We start from the raw sequence: 20,386 nt of genomic DNA, 5'->3' as shown, positions 1-20,386 counted from the left end.
TGGAACAGGCTGTGTGTCAAACCCTGAGATGAAGAGAGGCTTTCAAGCATAACACTGTGTACTAACAATCACAAAGACCAGTCCTACTACAGTTATTGAAGCAACAACCCCATCAGTTCCTACAGAATCACAAGATCTATTAGTCCTATTTCCATTCCTGTGAAGGACCCTTGTCCTACTACAATGCTTTTGCTTTGTCCCGTGCCTCAGCAGGGTTGACAATAGTAAGCATTCCCTACTAAGCCCCATTACAAGCACAAATGCCTGTTAATACTGAGCAAGAAACCCATGATTTTAAGATGTCCGGAGGAATCCTGGATATGTGGATCCATAACTGGCATCACATTTACCAAACTGATAAATTAATTTTCACCTAGTTCTACTGACCCATTAAGTATTATTTTCAGATTAAAGACTTCCAGAGAACACAGGATTCATTTGATCAATAGAAGCAATAAAAACATCCTTGGTGGCATTATCTATTGCACAAAGGACAATACTTGAAGCTTTAATAATTACGTATTTCAAGGCAGGTCTCTTTCTGGCACGCCAGGCAAAACCATGAACACTGGACATGAAAAAGCTATAAAAAGACGAACCAAAAGAAACAGGAATAAGTTTTGCTAATCAGGTCTTCAATTTTTAAAGCAGCTGAAACATTCTATCAAGCATTAAGATAGCTGCATACACGGAAGATGTTTTACCTTCATGCATAAAAATGCATATACCCTTTTCAAGGCACTGTTTAACTTGAAGCACATATGCATTCACAGCAATACACATATACTAGTGTCACAAATGAGAAATCTAATTTTATAATTCTTTTCCTTGAAGAGAGAATAAGATTCTTTGCTAGACTGTTCTCTCCGTAGGAAAAAAAAAACCAAAATTCTGCACATATTTGGTATGTGTGGTCTATTAACATGGGCTAACAATCTACTATTTTTTTGAGGACTGCTGCCTTTTGTGCTAGTTAAATAATAGATCAAGCTGGACTGCAACAGTATACGGACTGTTGGGGCAAAAGTTCTGTTCTAAAAGGCAGGATTAACAAGTTTCCATGCAGTTTTTCTGAAGTCTCTAGAAAGCTCACATACATATAAAAATTAACTAAAATTGATTTTTGAACATTAAGTAGGTCAAAATAAGGCCTAAGTTATAGCATCGGTTAACATTTTATGGAACAAATTCCAACAGGATTAGAAAAAATGCATGCCTGGATTATGCTTCCACTTGAGTAGATTCAACTGCAAGATATAGGTCAGAATAAGCATTAAGTGCCCCAGTCACTATAGAACTAAAGTAGTATGAAGTGGATACACACTACTAAAAGCAACCATACTTTAAAATTATATTGAGAGTGTACTTTGTAGATACATGATTACCAAAACTGTAACCCAAAAAGAGAATCTGGTTTCAAGCTACATCAGCAAATAACTCCCTTTGAATAAATTGTCTTTCTCCCTGGCCTCTTCTTTGTCAGTCTCCTGTGGGGAGTTCAGATGAATGGAGTTTGAGAATTAAGTAAAAAACAAATTGCTTTTGTCCGTATACTCCCCACGAATCAAACAACACTGACTAAAATTGATCAGCAGCTGTGAACATCCCCACACTCCCCATTCCAAGAGTTTAAGAGGCAGAGGCATTTTGATCCCCTGATGGAAGACTGCTGCAGCAAAAAGAAGCAAGTCTCAAAGATCCAAATGATACCACAAAATTATCTGTGATGAATTTCAGTAACAGACTGTCACACATCTGTCTAACTTTTTTTTAAAGACATCTGTAAACATTCTTGGCTTTTTTCATATATGAGGTAAAGCAACTTTAGGCAACCTCTTTCATCGTAGGTTATATCACACTACTTCCCATTTGCCCTATGATGAAAGCATGCATAGCTACTGCAGCCCAGCTAATGCATGGCAAATCCATTCATGGGTTTTAGCCTCGTGTTAAAAACACTTTGGAGTATTTTCACAAGAATCTCACTTGGATTAGCATTAAGAAATAGGATTTACATTAAACAATAAGTAACAAGCCAGTTTCCCTAATGGATTGCTTATTTAATGTAAACATACATTTTTAATGTAAACACACAAGCCATACAGCCCTTAGTAATCTCTAATATCAGAACTAGGACACAGTGGATGCAACTTTGAGCTCTAACATCAACAAGAACAGAATTAGTCTGACTTATTAATATTTTCCACTCAAAGTCTACAATCCATTTTGATAGAGCTTGAGGTAAGACTGTTCTCTGGATCTGTTCCCAAAGTAATAAGCAGCCTTGGAGAGCTGTAAATCAATCTTGTTCTATTCTAATACTACAATAAAACTCTCCCAACACAGGAGATATCAATTCCTGCCTCATTTCAAGATGAGTGGTACATCTGGAATAAGATATCAAGCAAGCGTATCTGAAAAGTGAGTCGTGTTTGGAAGAGATTTCTACCAAGTCTCTATAACTTTTTTTTCTTCCCGCCATTGCAGCACAAATACACCAGGAACTTACTGAATTTGTTGTGTTTAGTATAGAAAAAATAGTTGTAATGCATCAAGTTTGTGGAGGTCAAGCCAAGATGAATAGCAAACTTACTAATGGATCCACCTACTTAAATGACTTCAGCTTTCCATACCAGTCCCTTGAGTTTTTTTAATGTAATAATATCAAGTTGTAGCCTAGAATGAAACCACACCCAACACCACACACAGGTTGTTCTTTAAAAATAAATTCTCACAATAGGCACCTTCCCTGTTCTCCAGTAAAACTACCTAACCTTTGCAAAATTTACCCACAGAACATGTGTAGATGAAATCTAAATCAAGTACAAGGAGGCTGGACTTGGATGAAGAACTAACTCAGAGTTCTGTGAAACTGCTTCACAGTATTAAGCATTAGCTAGTGGAAGTCAGAGAGCTGGAGGAGAGAAGAAAAAAAACTAGAAGCCAAAAACAGCTCAAGTCCTGTCCTCTGGGAATCACCGAAGAAGACGGAAAGCATACATTCTGTCCTTATCTGATCTGAAAAGCATCTGCTTAGAATTTTGACCTATTTGCTAAAAAAAATGACATTTTTTCTTTGTCTTTGGCAAAATAAATCCGAGGGAAGTCTGGGGCAGAACTTTATGATTTTTATGAACCAGTCAAATTTGTCAACTCATCCCAGAAATAAAAGCTTTCTTTGCTTGTAAGGTGAACTTGTGAGCATTCTCTTATGATGCTCCAGGCCCATAAGAGAGCAAATACCTAGTACGTGTGACTTGATCTCATATTCTACAATAGTTCATTAAAAAAAAGCAGGAAACGGCTAACTACGACCCAACTTTTCCTACCCTTTGAAGTGGTAAAAAATTTTCAGTACAATTGTACCAGCTCTACATTATGCATCATGTCCACTCAAGGATTACAGTCTATACTTAAAATTCATGTTGCTGAACTCCTTCCCCTCCCAGCTCTTCCTGGAGGCAAAGGCCCTGGTAGGCCTCAGAAGGTGGAACAGCACTCAGACAAATGTATTCTTGACTGAACTGCTGAAAAAGAGAACATATTTTCCTGATGTTAATATTGATAGGTTAACATGTTTCCTGATGGTAATGTCATTATATTTTAATGACATAGTAATTTGTCCATTTATTATACATTTTCAAATACAGTTCAACCTATTCTGTTCAAACAGATACTGACTGCAGAGCAACTTGTAGGCCCTGTAATGGATAGCAAATTATTCAGTCTCCCGGGAAAAAAACTGATGCTATTCTGGACTCCAGAAACTACCCTGACAGGTTTTAGGAACAACAAAAGCCAGGTCTGATTTCTTGACATTCTTCAAACTTGCACAAAGAAAAAAACAAAAAATCCATTGTTCAAAGACTCAAACAGTCACACGCTCTATTGAAATATACAATGCAAGCAGTGCTCAAAGACACAGTATCAAATATTCTCTTATAATTGCTACCTTAAGTGTAAAAGCGGGTAGTGTCAACAAGACAGCTACAGGTGCACTAAGCATCACTGACTCAGGCTCAAACAAATTCTCAAAATGACAAGAGACAGCTGCTCAGTGTCTCCCAACAGAACAATTAACACACATTAGGTGAAACTATAGGTGACAGGCTCAAAACAAACAGAAGTAGTTACCAAAAATGTAACGCGTGTTGAATCCCATGTCAGGGTCTGACATCCCACAAGAAGTTTACATGAATGCACCTAATAAAGAAGCCTGGACACATTCAAGGAAATAGAATCCATCCACAACTATTAAGCATAGAAGCAGTTCCTCTAGTTCAGGAAATCCAAGTCAGAAACTGCTACCCCAGAATACTTTCCCAGCTTCCCATATCACTATACATCCTGTTCTTTCCCCTAGGCATCTATTAACAGCCACAGTTGGACAGTGAAGTTTAAGAAACTCTGGCCTGATCCACAATGGTCAGTTTTACTGCATCTTGTTCGCAGCTAGGGTAGTGAATCTATACCAAGACATCAGGTTTGAACATGTTTGTTTCCACTGGTTTATAAAAGTTACTGAGTCTTAGGAACTGAAATTGCAGTCAATTTGAATTTCATGTTGCCAAGGGTGTTTTTCTGTTTTGCTTTGTTTTTTCTTCCAGTCCATCAGAGCTAAAAGACAGCAGCTGATTTGCAGCTTGCAGTTCAGATGAGAACATGGAACATTAGCCTTGAAAAGTCAGAGATCAACAGCCTTTTCCATGACATGCACTTAAATAAGATTTCCTGACCTTATGCATTTATGCTTCTTGAAAGATTTATACTTGGGATATGACAAAGTGATAGATACCCACCCATCAAATGGGAAAAACTCCTCCTAAATGATATCCAAAATAAATTTTTAAAATCACAGGGCTAACACAAAGACAATATGCCTCGATTTCAGTTTTGTCAACAGCTTGTCTAAAAAGCAAATAAAGAAAAAAGTTATACTAAAGAAGAACTGCACATTAGCTAGACTGTATACACACTATAAAAACAAAAACAAAAAACTTAAATGAAGCTGTTTCTTAGCACCACAGAATACTGATGCCTTGCAGCCCAGAAACATACATGCACAAATACCTGGCATATCCAGCTGTAACAGCCTTCCAACTCTGTAATCTTCCAACTCTGTCAGTAGGAAAAAAATAAGCTACAGTTGAGGTCACAATGCTATTTACAATTCTGCTAAATAGTCATTTGGGCACACACAATCCGAAGCATTCCTGGTGAAAGCTTTCTGAGATCTGAAGCACAGGGTGGGATCCATATAAGCATACACTTCAGAATATTTTAATCTTGATCTTTGACTCCTGGCAGTTACGTTTGCTTAACTTCAGATTAGCAAGCAATAATTACAAACCACCTTTTTACACAACTGACCTTGTATTTACCCTTTACCAGCCAGCAGATAACTCTTCAAAGATAACCAAATGAATCATGCCAACTGAACAACTCAGTGAGGTACAGAAATGATATTTCACATTGGTACATTCACTTGCATTTATACAATTAACAGTCAGATTTGCATTGTTAAAGCTGTACAAAAGCAGCCTTAGTACGGTGCCAAACTGCAGTAAGGTGACAGCTCAGAAAACTTCTACAGCATGAAGTATTTTAATCCTACTTTACCACGTCTTCTTTGCTTCCTTCTGCACAGAAGCACACCACAAGAAGGACTGCCACACTGGGTGACTGCAAGGTCAATTAAAACTGACTACCTGTAAGGCAACTTAGCCTGGTTACATCCCTTTCTCCAGCTTTCAGAAACCCTAGCCTGTTTCAAAGTATTCCACTTGCAGTATATCAGGTGAATGTTATTTTTTCTACTGTCTGTAATATATCAATAGTTACATTTATTATAGGAAACTAACATAAGAGCTATTAATTTTAGAACACTTCTTAGCAGCTGAAATATTTGCTTCCTCTTTTGTTTTAGCCCATGCAAACACTCATTTACATCTTATTATATCTGTCATTCCTTAGAGGTTTAAACCAGCTACTCTCAGATAAACAAAAAGATGCCTAGCTGAAAAATCTTGTATGACTAAAAGCGTATTTTAAGACAAGACTAATATAAGAGTTTAACATAAGCAAGGAAAAATGAAAGTAAAAGCTGTAACTACATGCATCATAAGAAAACATGATTTAAATTACAGCAACATTAAATGGAGTGCATCCACAAGCTTAATCAAACATAGCTTAAATGAAACACAGAAATGTGTGAAAGCAAACAGTGTGCTAATACTAGTCAAGTGGCCTCATACACACAGGTATTTCAGTTTTTGCTTTAGCAGCAAAGTTACATACTATTAAGATAAAGGCATTTTATTAGTACTGTGATAAGAGAGAACTAAACAGCTTTAGTAAAAACTGTTTTGTATATATCAGCACTCTTGTAACTGATGTCAAGAGTGTCTAAGAGCAGCCAACACCACAGCGTCTGACTCACTGCTCTTAACACTTTCGTAAGGGAACATGGTGCTGCAGAGGTTACCCACTTTCAAGTAATATTCTGTATAAGATTCCAAACAAGCTATACTTGCTGTTCTCATACTCTCTAGTTCCGCTAAGCCCAAAGTATGCTATATCATTATGAAGTAGAGAAGTTTTCCTAAAACCCAGAAGATCATTTAAATTTAAAATAAGGAAATAGAATAAACTATGGAGGAAGACTAATTAGCTGCAGCTTTTTTTTTTTTTTAAACCAGTGTTGCCTTGAACTAACTGTCTTTTCAAGAGAACAATATAGTGTTTTGTAGCAATGCCATGAAGTCTAGCCTTTGCCTTGCCTCCTCAGACTTCGGTGCTATGATAGAAGAGCTTTATTAGCAGTTATCAGGGAAATTCATTTAATCTACCTGTTTGTGAAGTCCATTTTCTGCAAGCTAATTTTAAAAATCAGCTTTAAGGGAAAGTTGCAAGTCTTCTCAAGTTAAGTGTTTTTCTGTCAAAACTTTCAGCCACATATCAAAAAGAAAGGTGTCAGATAAGTCAGCAGTTGGCAAGACTGACAGTATAAAGCACGGAAAGTAGATGCTGCACCATGGCTTAAGAACAGCACCTAAAAAAAAGCACACAGAGAATTGAGAAGAGACTGTACTTCACCTCTGAGCATCAGCTGCGAAAGGCACAGCCCTACACGTTCTACCTTTACAACATGCAGCTTTGACTAGAGCAAGCAGAGCAGTCTCCATCCGGCAAATAGTTCACGAGTGACTCGTATCAAAGGGAGAAAGACTCAGCTCACAACACAGGGACAGGAGTTCGAGCAGGCTCTTCACCTTCCAAGCATTTTTTTTTTTTTTTTAAATTAGCAACCTTAAGAATGCAATCCTGGGCGAAAACTTCCCAACTCCCCTGGTTTAGAATAAGATTTCGGGAAATTCTGCCTATTTCCTACTCCCATTCTAGGTATCTACTCCATACTTTGAGAGGCAGAGATGCATATTCAAGTCAATAAAGGGTGACTAAGATGCTACACAAGCCCCAGAAGGCCCAAAACCCAAGAAATTTGTATCAGCTCTTGGGACTTCATTTCAACAAAACCTTGCTTCTGCCTCCACAAAACAGGGGGAGTTCCACAGACTGAGTATTAGGTTACAAGAGTTACAGGTGCTTCAGAAGTGACTCATTTGTATTCGGCTGAAAATTAGTTAAGTTGTAAATTCTCAAAATATTTTAAAGTAATACTATTAACATCAAAACAATTTAAAGAGAATTTTGTCACACAGCTTTGAAATCGTACTCTTCTTTGCCAGATAGTTTTACGTGCCCAATTAAGGTGTCAGCCTACAACCTGGACTCCTACTTTGAGAGTTTTCATAAGTTTTTATGTACCCACAAATATGAACTGTCCTCTCAAAGCACCTCCATTCATAGCTTAAAGTCTAAAATACAGCATTTGAAACAAGCATGAAACTATACTTTCAGTGCAAGTCCTGGGATAGCTCAGTGATTTGGATGTCCCAGGAACAAGCTTTAAAGAATAACTTTGTATACCACAAGAATGACCATTAGGGTGCATTTACTCAGGGTAGGTCTACAATAGTAACCACATCTTTAGACCTGATCAAAGATGATTGCAATGGAAGGGCTTGAATTTATTTTCCTCTCCCTGAGCATTTATTTTAAACAAGCATTTATTTTAAATGAGTGCTATGATATTTCCCATCACCCAACTCCACCAGCTCAACAGGATTAGCTTCCTCGATTGAGGTATTGTATGCAAAATATAGTCTCCCATTCTACCATTTCCCCAAAGATCTTGGGAGAAGAGCATGACCACCGCTATTATGAATATATCACAGATGTTATAACAGAGAGAGGTTTGCAATGATCCACAGACATCTGTTTTAGTAGTTTCTTTTGACAGGAAAGAAAAACTTCCCCATACACTTCCCCTAAAACATTATACAAAGCCGCATTTTTTCAGGACAGGGGTACATCAGTTTTGCTTTGAGTGGTTGGTGATTGCTCCCTGCCAAGTTACAGAATTCAAATGATCCATCAACACATGCACATCAGTAATGCTATACTAACCAGCTTCAGGAAAAGTACCCTTTATCTCCCCATGGTAGTTTTCTGATCTTCTTCCTCATCCCTTCCCTTCCTCAACACCTCTCTTCCACAACGCTGTTTTTCTCACAGAACTGGACACTTTAGTTTGAAAAGCATTTCAGAGCATCTAGAGAGAACCCTGTGTAGTTTACATACATCATAAACAATAGAAAAACATGCCTTTAACTGAAATTTTTAAAAATGAACAGCACTACCCACACTTCAGTTTCATTCAGAAAATGATACATCTAACGTATAGAATGCTTTACTGCAAGATAAAACTTCAGTGCTCTAGCGCAGACAATGTATGATCAGCTTGAAGTCTCAGATAATTTACTATCCTATATTTCTTGTTCTATATTGTAATTAAAAGAAAAAAAATTAAAATCCCAAAAGCATAATAGTGTCAATGCACAAGAAAGGCATTAACTATGGCCTATATAGGGCATATCAAATTAGATCAGATTCATACTTGATGAAAAAGGTCTTCAAGTAAAAAAAAAGTTCTCACTTCATGAAACCATCTAAAGCCCAGAATACTAGTTATTCTAAGAAAGAAATATAAATCTAACAAAGCTGAGGTTATACAGGTTAGGAATTCTTCTAGAGGAACTCTTATTTGAACAGTTCAAGTACAGACTTCCAGGGTAAATTGCATCACCAACAAATTTGCCATGGTTCCAAAGTCATAACAACAGAAACGTAAGTGAAACTTTCTAATGAATTTATGTTGATATTGTTTAGACAGCAGCAAACAGTTTAAAAATATGAAAGCATGCATTCAGTTTGCTTGTCCTTTTTTTTTAATTTGCATTCTCATTAAATCTCAAGAATTTTTCTGCCCAACACAGATCTAATTTTGTAAAAGCATTATTTAGAAATGCTAGGTAAGTAAGTCTGAGAGTAAGTGATCAGTACTTCAATATCCAGTTAAACACTCAGAGCCCTGGGTTGGAGCACAGATTTGGTGATTTAGAGCCTGACAAGTGTTTCTGTAGCTTAACAAAATATTCGATATTTGTTTATATAATAATCTGAAGTATATGATCTTGTACCTTGATTAAGTGTGTTCTGCTTGCAAAGGCAACTGAAAAGTCAGTTGAGCTGCAGATGTGATTATGACAAGACAGGGAAACCGGTCATTGACTACATGTGTATCTGTGACACAGTGGACTCAGATGAACCAGAGCTGAATGACATCAATGCAGCTTTACAGCCCTAAGAAGCAAAAGGTTACATTCCTAAGAATTATCATATCCACAGTTAGGAGGAGTTGCAATGAACCAAGAGAAAAACAAAAACAAAAAAGCAAAAAACAAGAACATTATCGTATGAGAGTAACTCACATTATAAAATCTCAGCAAATGCACACTTTAACAGTATGACTTTCTCCTCTGAGGAGGTGGTGAGGGGGAGTAGGACAGGCAGAATCACACAACACAACAGGATCATATACCTATCATTTAAAATCAGTAGGCGTGTTTAAGGAACTGCTTAAAGAGTAAGCGTGGCATCATTTGGTTCCTGTTAGTTTCACCATTCAATTTACATCCTATTTGTACTTTTTAGTCAGTTCCTCTGGCTTCTGTACAAGCGGGTGCCTTTTTTAAGGGTTCCTTCTTCCTCTGAGGTCAAGTACATCCTAATGCCATACTGCTATTTGAATTTATACCCACCTTGTGTTTTACCACCTTGACAAGCATTTATGAAAGATTCAGTTGAGTGACTTAGTCCTTTCCACTGTTTCACTGGATCATTGCAGCTTCATGAACTATCCTCCATTCCTTTGCTAGAACAGGACAAAGTATCTAAGACCACTAAATTTCCATGATTCCCTTAAGGAATGAATGAATGTATGCACTGTGTATGTATAAGACTACATGGTTTACAGATCTTTTCTAGTTACGAGAAGCTTCAGGGTATAAATACTTATCTCCTGCTACAGTTACAGCTTGCCAATATGAACAGTTTGGGATAAAATATCACAGCACAGATAAAGTTCTTGCTTGAGTGTAACAGTTAGGTAACCAGCGCAAATGCACATGCTTCAGATGCTCTTAATATTTTGGCATAAGACAAAGGATAATTTTAAAAATATATATGCTAAAAGTCAATGTAGCAAAGAAAAGTAGCAGAGATAAGTGTCATGTTAGAGATTTGCTAAGTAGTTTAGATTAGCAACCGCAGGAAAAGTGGTTCTGCTATATTAAGCAGAAAAAGTTTAGGCTCTCTTGCTGAAGAGACAATAGAACTTGAACTTAAGTCTTTAAGGTATCTTGACCATCTTCAGCCACTTATAGATGAAACAACAGAACCCATATATTAGAAGCAATATCATGAAGTATTTTGCAAAATAGATGCTTTCTTCTTTATATTTCATAAAGCAATGTGACAATTTGATCCCCTGAGGTATAGTATTTCATCACAGTACAAAAACACCATGGCGAAAATACCTGCCATTTGCAGTAATGACGCAAAATGCTGCTGAGCAGACCAGTGATGTGCTCAGCCAGATGGGCCCACTAACCGCAAGATGTAAGCGAATATTCAGAATCTCACTGCCAAAATCCAAAAGTGGCTAGAAGGAACACTAAAATGTTGTTTTACTACTAAGTACCAAAAGCAAAAGAATTCCCTTCTAATGCAACTCCTCCCTATACTCCCAACAAATTTCCCTTCTTTAGCCCAACACAAAACATACAACGTTGCAGTGTAGTTTTGTGACCTACTTCACCTTTGGATGACTGCAACATAATTTCCTTCAGTTGGCAAGCACTGAGGAGTGCTGCTATGGAAAAAGTATTAATTTTTGTACCTGAAGACTCTACAGCCTACTTCCATAGACACGTTATATTAATATACTATAACAAGCATGTCTTACAATTTAGACTGAAAAATACTCACATTATCTTAAATTTCAAAGAGAAGGGCTGGCATTAAAAACTTAAATACAGTTTTTTAATTTGTTAGGTCAACTCAAAACTTTTTCCTATGTCCCAAACATTTCCTTTAATATAGGTAATATTTTAATGTTATGCAGAATTGAAATACACAACAATTTTCTCGAGGTATGAGAACAGGATTTGAGTAACTGAAGACAAACCAAAATGATTATAATACCACTTTTTCCATTAACCAAACATTCATGAAGCCTTTATATTATCCATCCTCACTTGGGTAAAATACTAACTGCTGGACAGCTTAACTCTTGAGTATTAGATTTACTTAATTCTCTACCACTGATCAAAAATCTTTCCACTAGAATCTATTAAAGTCTTGCATAGACTGCAGATTTTAAAGCAATAATTGCAATAAAACATAGTACAGTACCTAATCATGGTGTTTAGTATTAACAAAAATATTAAAATAGTATGCACAATTCATCAGGTTGAAGTTAATGCCTTGCTGAAACATAAATATTTATCCAGTGCAAACAGCAGGAAACCTTAGGAGACAGCATGGCTTTAAGCACCGAAGTGAGTTAATTAGTATCCAGCGCAGCTTTGGAGCATACTATGCTATTTTTAATTAAAGGTTAGCTTCCAAATAGAAAACAGTAGCAAAATGCAAAGGATACCTTCCCTCTTACTTAAGGCAGCTGTCTTTAATAGCCATTGAAAGTGCCCAAAATATACGAAGTTTCCTTCACTAAATTTAGAATGAGAGCTCTTATTTCAATCAGCATGAAAAGCAAACACATGCACATCAGCGATAGGTGTGTTTTACTACTCAGCTATTATTGCCTTTACCTAAATTTCTTTGTTACACTTTGTTTGCTACCCAGCATTTCTTATCGTCAGGGCTTAGAGATGGAAAAATGCAAGCAAACATGTTTTGGAAAGATAACCCATTCCCAGTCTTCCTCCTAATAGTCAGATGGCATGCAACTGACTCTCCTGCAATACTGGTCATTTAAAATAAAGTAAGAGATGTATTAATGCATGCCCTCACTTTTCATGGCATTCTCCATACCAAGGAGTGAAGATTATTAACTATCTGCTCAAATCCCACACGCTTTTTTGATTCCAGTTCTAATAAATATTAGCCATGATAACAACTATTTATCAAACCCACTCCTCTTAAACTTGTATAACATTCAGAAGATACACTGAAGCCTTATAAAGAGAACCACTAATATGGCACACAAATACCAGCACCCATATTCTCCTGTTTCTGGCACCACAACTACAACAATGGGCTACATGCAGACAATTTCAGTACTCATGTGGGCTGCAAGATACGCTGCTTTCATTCATTATCTTTCCAGCTGCAATATGTCAGACTACCAACACACGTAAGTTCACATGGGGATGAGTCCAAAGAAATAGCTGTAAATAACAGCCACCTTACTAGACTAAGCCGACCTACTATTTTTATGCTGCTGGTCTTGAACATGGTTCTAATTAGGACAAAGGCTTCACAGTAATTTTACGAGAAGTACAAGAAAACACTTCATGTCCAGCACTGTTTGTGATGTGTTGTACATCGAAAATTATAGCTATCCAACCTTTCAGATTTTGTTTTCCAATTCAGAAGAATTTGAGTCAGCACACTAGCAAAGTTTCAATACTGATAGAACTCCTACCATTTACAATAAGAAATGCAGAAGCAAGCATTTTTCTTCTCAGCATCATGGAAGACTTTTTTTTAAAGTTTACCAATGCTTCCAAGTAACTTCAGATATGTAAAGTGTCAACTATTTACAAAGATGATCTCCAGAGCACATGAAAGTACCTCATCTTAAATGTTTGTGCATTCATTTATCACAACACTTTATAGTCTAGGGAAGATCCTGGCCTATGCATGAACTAAGAAAACACTTGACAGGAACACCAAATTTGAGCACCCTAGAAACTTTGAACACTGCCTTGCAGCAATATGCAGTTGCTATGCATTTGAAGTATTTTCCAACTTCCATACTTTAGCACTTCTTGTCTTTGGCTACAGTGATCTGACACAGATTTCAGTCCTCATCCTGGCACTACCCTGTTATCACCTTCCAAGATTATCCCAAGAAGTACTTAGCAGAAAGTAATCCAATTTAAATTCCTATTAACAGATGCTAATAAAACAGTGCTTTAACCCCAATACCTAATGAATCATTTAAAGACATTCTCAACTCAAAAATATGCATTCAGTACTCCACCATTTCAATTCTGGCAATTGAGCATTGTGAACTGCCACAAGGGCCACACTTTCAGGAAAGAAAAGAAATATGGATTTAAAGAAAAGATATCATGCCTACAATTCTAATTAGGGGTTCTTTTTGGATACTCTCATAATGGAACAGAGCAGCATTAACAAATCAAAAGCTACAATTTTGTGGAAGAGGCAAACCATCAGATTCCAACATACTAACAAAAGCTGTCTAATACTTCCTGCCAGAAATAAACCAATACACACACACAATAAATAAATAAATAACTACATACACACACAAAAAAAGTTTTAAGTATGGTGTATTCTCATAATACCATGGAAGGAGCCGTTTAGAGATGACTCAGAGTCACTTAAGTGATCAACCTATTACGATTCAGAACATAAATACACATTTGTGCAGTCTCCAGTTTTTTAAAAAGCTTAAGAGAATTGGACATTAGTTCTCCTAACTTCAAAGATGATAGAGCATACACAGTGAAGATCGTATCATCGTGCTTCTCATTTTCTATACAACATGATAGGATGTCCTGCTTAAACTTCATACATATTACATCTGAAAGATTGACTGCTTGATACCTGCTAATAATATAAGTAATACATAAGTGCAGCAATATGTGTAAACCCCATTTATGCTAACAAAATTACCTGCACAAATTCTACAGCAGACTTTTAAGTGTAAGCTTTGGACCCAGTCTTGCATTTGCTAGACAGAAAGTATGCCAGGTTAAACAGAGAGGGTATTTGCCTGAACGAAGGCTTGGGAATGAAACCTGGTGATCCAGCTAACGGATTTAAGTCTAAGCTGTTCCCAACATAGGCTTTGTACATTTGCAGAGTGACCAGGTGATCTTTATAAGAGTCCAAGTGCTACTGCCTTTTAATATTCTCATCAGCTTAAACATTTAAGCCTCATGTAAGTTTGATTTGAAAGCCTCAAATATAAAGTCCACTCCACAGGCCCGAACTCCTAAAGGAAAGTCTGGGAACCGTGACTTTTCTCTTACAATTCATGCAAATTTCTCAGACTGTGCATCTTCCATACAACCTGAAACTAAACAGTGTCAAGTTGGGATTTAAAACATATTTATTTTTTAATTAAAACAACCAGGCATTGGCCAACATCTCATAACTAATAATAGGGTAAATCTCCAGAAAGAACAAGGTGATTTTAATGTAGCATGTGTTAAAATAAGTCACAGGTCAGGAGAGAACCTAACATTTACCTTAAGTCAATATTTCATGAAAATGCATTTCCTGACATGAACATGTCAAGAATGTTCCACATATGGGTTTTGGAAATCAAAATAGTACACTAACACGCACTAAGAACTAGACCTTAACTCAGTGGCTTACTTTAAGTTCAAGACAGGCATACCATTTGCATCAGTACACACGGTCTCTTCTCACGGCTTACAGCCAGCCCCATAATATAGACAGTACATACCATTTACAGTGCCTAGCCTTGCAATAACTTATTCACATGCTTGTTTGCAGTACAAGTCCTTACAAATTTAGAATACAAGTGACTTAACTATCCAGCTATGCCTGTGAACATGACTACCATGGACTCTAGAGTGAAAGAAAACCTCCCATTCATGAAACGACAAAAGTTCACCATCATTCTGCCTGTGAAAGCCTTTTTCCTTGTCAGAAGTATTTTGAGTAAGTTTAACTTGTATCTTAAAACAGCTCAACACAGAAAGCAAGTAAACTACTGTAACTTAATAATTCATCCAAAGCAATACTGAACTTCTTCAAAATTGTCACACCCTCACAGTTAGAAATGTTGCCACTATCTCATACAGATTATCACAAAAGAGAAGAAGCCGAATTTTGCATCTCAAAGGTGGTATTTCCATGCTATCTTCTTAGACTGGAGGAAAATAAGTCTGAGAACAATGCCAGATGGATCTAAAACACAACCTTAAAGTATATTATTCTTACCCAAAATATTTTACTGGGGAAAGTGAAATAGACTGGAAGTTAATTGGATCAAGTTTTACATCACTACTTACTTCTCACAATTTAAAAGAACTTGTTGGGAGGTGGAGAGCAGGAGAAGGCAACAAAAGCAAGGCAGTGCTGTGGAGGAAGGCATTCTGTGAAAAGTAAACTTCTGAAAAGAAGCTTTTTAGAAAGAAATGTCTAGCAACATTCTTGCAGGAGAAAAAAAAACAGAAAAGCCTTTAAATGCAATGCAAATAAGCAAGTACCAATATTGCCTACACTCTGCTACATAAAACTGCTTCTAAAGTGTCATTTGTTGCAAATCGCCTTAAAAAATCCAAATTTGCAGCTAACAAAGCTATCTAATAGCAACCATTTATTATTCTTCTCAATGAACTGGCAATTTTTATTAAAAATATCAAAAGATCAGCACTAACAAGGTATATATAATCCTGCAGTATTCAAAATCTTTTGCTTGTGAAGGCAAGTCTTTTCATGAGCTTTTCAGGACAGAGTTAAAATTCAGTCGGAAGGGAAACAAGGGAAACAAATCAGGATTACAGAGAATGAAACAAGTCCACAGGGCGTTCCCTCTTCTTTTACCATTACATTTAAAACACAAGACACGTTACTCCAATTTAATGTGCATGCAGCTAAACAATGAAACCTACACGGACACAGGCTCCTGCAGTCCGTGGCACTTCCTACTTAGGAACCTCAACCGCAAACTCTCCACAATTAGAACTGTTGCTGCCACCTCTCACATACCTCCTCCAGTACACTGAAGTCAATGCAGCAGACAAAACATACAGGAGAGATCAGGTAAAACGTGTGTATTCTACAGCACCGCAAGCAGCACGGTACTTAAATATTTCTTAAATCTTCCCATTAGCAGCCACATAGGTCTGGTACAGAGCGAGGAGAAAGTCTACTCTCAGGCAACGCGGTGTCCTCCTACCCCGGGGAGATGAGCAGGAGCAGCTTCTTTGTCTCGCCTGCCGCCGGCTGCCAGCACTTCGAACTGTCTTCGCCAGGTTTTGTCAAGCGACACGAGTCTCCTCAGTGCTGTTAGCACCGAGCCGCCCCCCCACCCCGCGAAACCGCGGCTTTCTCCCTTGGTCCTCCCCGATCTCTGTCTGGGAGACGAGCAGGGAGAGACCCAACACGCGAAGACCCACGCAAGCGGCGGGACGCGGCCAGGGTGCCCGCAGCGCACCGACACGCGCCTCCTCCGCCTGCCCAGCAACTACTTACGGGAAGGGAAAGGAAGAATACGCTTCCCGGGGCGCCCGCCCGCCCGCGGCCGCGCTCCCACCCCCGGTGCCTGCCCCGCGCCGGGTCCTCCGCCAGGCGCGCTCGGGGCAGAGACCGGGGGGCGCACACAGACCCCCGTCGCCCCGCGCCGCCTCCCTCCCTGCCCGATAAGATCCGGCGCCCCCAGCAGCGCTCAGGCACCGACCCTGCCCCGCGTCGACCCCGCCAAGGCAACTCGGCGGAGCGCCGCCCCGAGCGCCCTTCAGCCGCCGTCGGGGCGCTCGGACCGGCTCTTCCCTCTCAGGCGCGGCCCGCGCCCGCCGGTAACGGCCGCGCCCGGCGGGGGAGCCCGCTGCGGAGGAGGCGCCCGGGATCCGGAGCCAGCGAGAGGCAGGGCGGGAGGGGCTCTCTTCAGCCAGCCGTTAGTTGCCCAACGGCCACAACCGTCCCAGCGGCGGAGAGGGCTGTTCCAGCCCCGCGCGGAAAAAGTTCCCTCCGCGCCAGCGGCCGCTATTCAAACTCACCCCCGCCCGCCCAGCAGCAGCGCCGCCGCCACCACGGATCCCGGCGCCTCCGCCGCCACTCCCGCTCACAGACTTACTCGCCCGCGCGGACCGACAACGATGAAGGCGGAGAGCGGCGCGCTGGTACCGCCCAAGCGGCCGCTGCCTGGCGGCGGCGACAGCCAATAGAAAAACAGAGCGCGGTCACGCTAGCCAATAGGATGGCAGGGTGGGCGGTGTTCGCGCCCGCGCCCTCCTTTCCCCCAATGGGTGGTGGTGTCCCGCTCGGAAGGCGGCGGGGCCGTGGCAGCCGTGGGGCCGGAGTGGGGCTGGGCTCGCCGCCGGGCTGCGAGGGCAGCCCCGGGGGCGGTGGGGCGGGCGCCGCCGGCGGGAGGCGTCGCGGAGCTCGGCGCCGCTCGCCGCCGTGCCTCAGCCCCTCGCAGGCCCAGCAACGTGAGAGGCGGTGACAGCCCAAGCATTGCCGAGGGAACGGGTGAAGACGAGTCATTGTTTCCCCGTTGGTGCTGAATCAGGAACGTGACTAAAGCACACGGCACCACCCAGCGAGCGGCAGGGAGGGCGGCAGCTCTCAAGGCGCCGCTTCTCTCGCGCCCCGCGGCCGCGCTCTTTCCTGTGGGGCCGGGCCCGGCAAGCGCCTCGCCAACAGCCAACCGCCTGCCTGGCCAACGGCCGCCTCGGCCGGCCCCTGCGGCGGCGCTGGGCGGGAAGCGCCAGCCCCGTGGTCCAAAAGTGACCGTTAGGAACGTTGGGAGTGCTGGGAAGGGCTTTACCCGCAGAGAAGGGACAAAGCATCACTCGAGGCTGCCCAAAGGCACTCGCCTGAATGCTAAACGCGCGTGGTCTCAAAACTGTAATACAAGCAGCGGGGCAGGGGGGAGAGTTAAGTGATTTAGATTGATATTTTACAAGCAAAACGTTTGAAGTGACTGCCCAAGTTCAAGGCCAGTAGTCAGGACAAGATGTATTTATTTTACTGCTGTCCTATTAAACAACATCCCCCCCCAAGTCCCACCTGAAATAATTGCTTGGAAAAGAAAGTAGGGATTATGATATAGTAACTAATGAGAATGTAAAGCAAAATTAAGTCTTTAACTTTTACAGCCCTGACAAAGAGATGATTATACTAGCTGTAGTGACAAATCCTTAAGTGACATTTCTAGGCACCTTAAATGAGAATACCTCATAATTTAGTTTAAAAGCTCCTAATTTTTATCCGGCACGTTTTTCTATTATTTATTTAGACACTGTATTCTTATCAGCCCTCTGAAGATGGAGCAATTACAGGCAAGCCTAATTGCACATCAGTCTATGGCCTTTTTCTATCATAAATCCTTTCCCCTTTTTGTCTTTTTGAAGTCTTTTTTTTTTTTTTTTAACTGACTGCCCACTTGGATTGCTCCAAAGGGTTAGTTTGAAATAAAACTGAATGCAGTGTAATTAGCTACTTTTTGTTTTAATTGAAGCTTGGTTTTTAATTTTTGTTATAACTGCATTTGCTTTGCAACTATGTTTTGAGGATTAAGTTTTAATCCTCAAAAGCACATGCTTATGGTAATCTTCAGGATTAATAAAGATTAAATTAAAATTAAATAAAGATTAAATAAATCAATAATCTAATTGCTGTGTGGTGAAACTAAGGCAAGAAGCAGGTGATTTGATCAGTGCCAAAATACCATGTAATGACAGAGCCAGGATTAGATCCACCAGCACTTACCGTCATTAGGCATTGTCCCATACAGTTACTCATTTAAAAGCCATACTCTTCTGTGCCTTACTAGTCTTAATCTTGTGCTGCTCCGTGCTGGTAGATACCTGTGTTCACACACAAGTTTGTTGATTTCTGTGGAGCTCTGCGCCTTAGAAAATGGAGGATTCTATTCAAGATTTCTGGGCCATCCTGTATATGTACTTTGCTGTCTTTCTGTTTGAGCTGTATCTTGACTTATACTATGTTATCATTCATTTCCATCAGTATCCTCTACATCATTTTATTTTATTGCTAATAAAATGTATGGGTTATTTTCAAGGCTCATTCATAATACAAGTTATAATGCATTAAAAAATTGCTTTTATAATACAAATGTCTTTCCTGTGAAATCATTTGTCTTTATAATACTCCCACTGTGTTATGGTCTAAATTCGTTCTGGCATCAGTTTTTATGACAATGGATAGAATAGGTCTGTTTTCCTGAAAAGAAAGGTGATATTAGTTCCAACAAGGGTGTAAGGGAGTTTTATTATTTAACTATGGTAAGATGAAGAGAGACAGTTAAAGTGCATAATCTTAGGAAGAACCAAATGGAACTTTATGAGTGAGATAATAAATGTTATCCTTAGAAAGAATATACTTCTGAATCAGAGCCAAAATGCTTCTCTTCTTTTTCACTCTGTGTATCAAGTATCTAAGTTTCTTTGCATTTCCACTGCTATTTCTTCCAACAATAGTGCAGGCATAAGCAGCTCCCATCAGAATGTGTTCTTCACCTGCTGGTTGTACATATTCCCAAGATCTCTGTTTCTGTGACCAAACAATCCACTGAATTGCCAAACTGATTCAGTTTGAAGATAACCAAGCAAAAAAAAAAAAAGTTTTTTTTAACATGATTCTGTTTCCTGATCTGGTTTAAATGCTCAGTCCTACAGTTCTGGGAGCAGGGTAGAATCAGGAATAAACAATGGGAGTAGAGATGCAGCAGTGCAGAAGCGGTTTAAAACCAAATTTGTTAAACAGTATCGTATCCTCAGTCCCAGCATGCATACAGTGTCGGGAAGGAGAATCACTGCTGCATATGAATGCTATATCCTGATACTGATGTGGATTCTGATATAGATGACACTCTAAGTGATCTTTTTAGTTGCAAAGCCATGTACTGAGATCACACTGTCATTAGTTATTAATTTTACTGTTATTGATGCATTATGACTCTCCTAATTAGTAAAAGTAATGAATCACA

General features: G+C 39.6%; 1 protein-coding gene across 5 annotated transcripts in view; it reads right to left on the bottom strand.

Moving 5' to 3' along the window:
• Nucleotides 1-17,589, bottom strand: part of HYCC1 (hyccin PI4KA lipid kinase complex subunit 1) — a 50,940-nt gene extending 33,351 nt beyond the window's left edge. For 3 of the 5 annotated variants that reach the window (XM_064506319.1, XM_064506318.1, XM_064506322.1), the window contains exon 1: nt 17,433-17,582. The gene's annotated coding sequence lies outside the window, so the exon portion shown is untranslated. Of the gene's footprint in view, nt 1-17,432 lie in introns of all 5 variants that reach the window. The other 2 variants (XM_064506320.1, XM_064506321.1) reach the window with 2 other exon arrangements.
• Between the last annotated feature and the right edge of the window lie 2,797 nt (nt 17,590-20,386).

Source organism: Dromaius novaehollandiae, chromosome 2, assembly GCF_036370855.1.
Source record: "Dromaius novaehollandiae isolate bDroNov1 chromosome 2, bDroNov1.hap1, whole genome shotgun sequence".
In the NCBI taxonomy this organism is placed as follows: domain Eukaryota; kingdom Metazoa; phylum Chordata; class Aves; order Casuariiformes; family Dromaiidae; genus Dromaius; species Dromaius novaehollandiae.
Note: the sequence above shows the minus strand (reverse complement) of the source record. Positions and strands in the feature narration are given on the sequence as shown.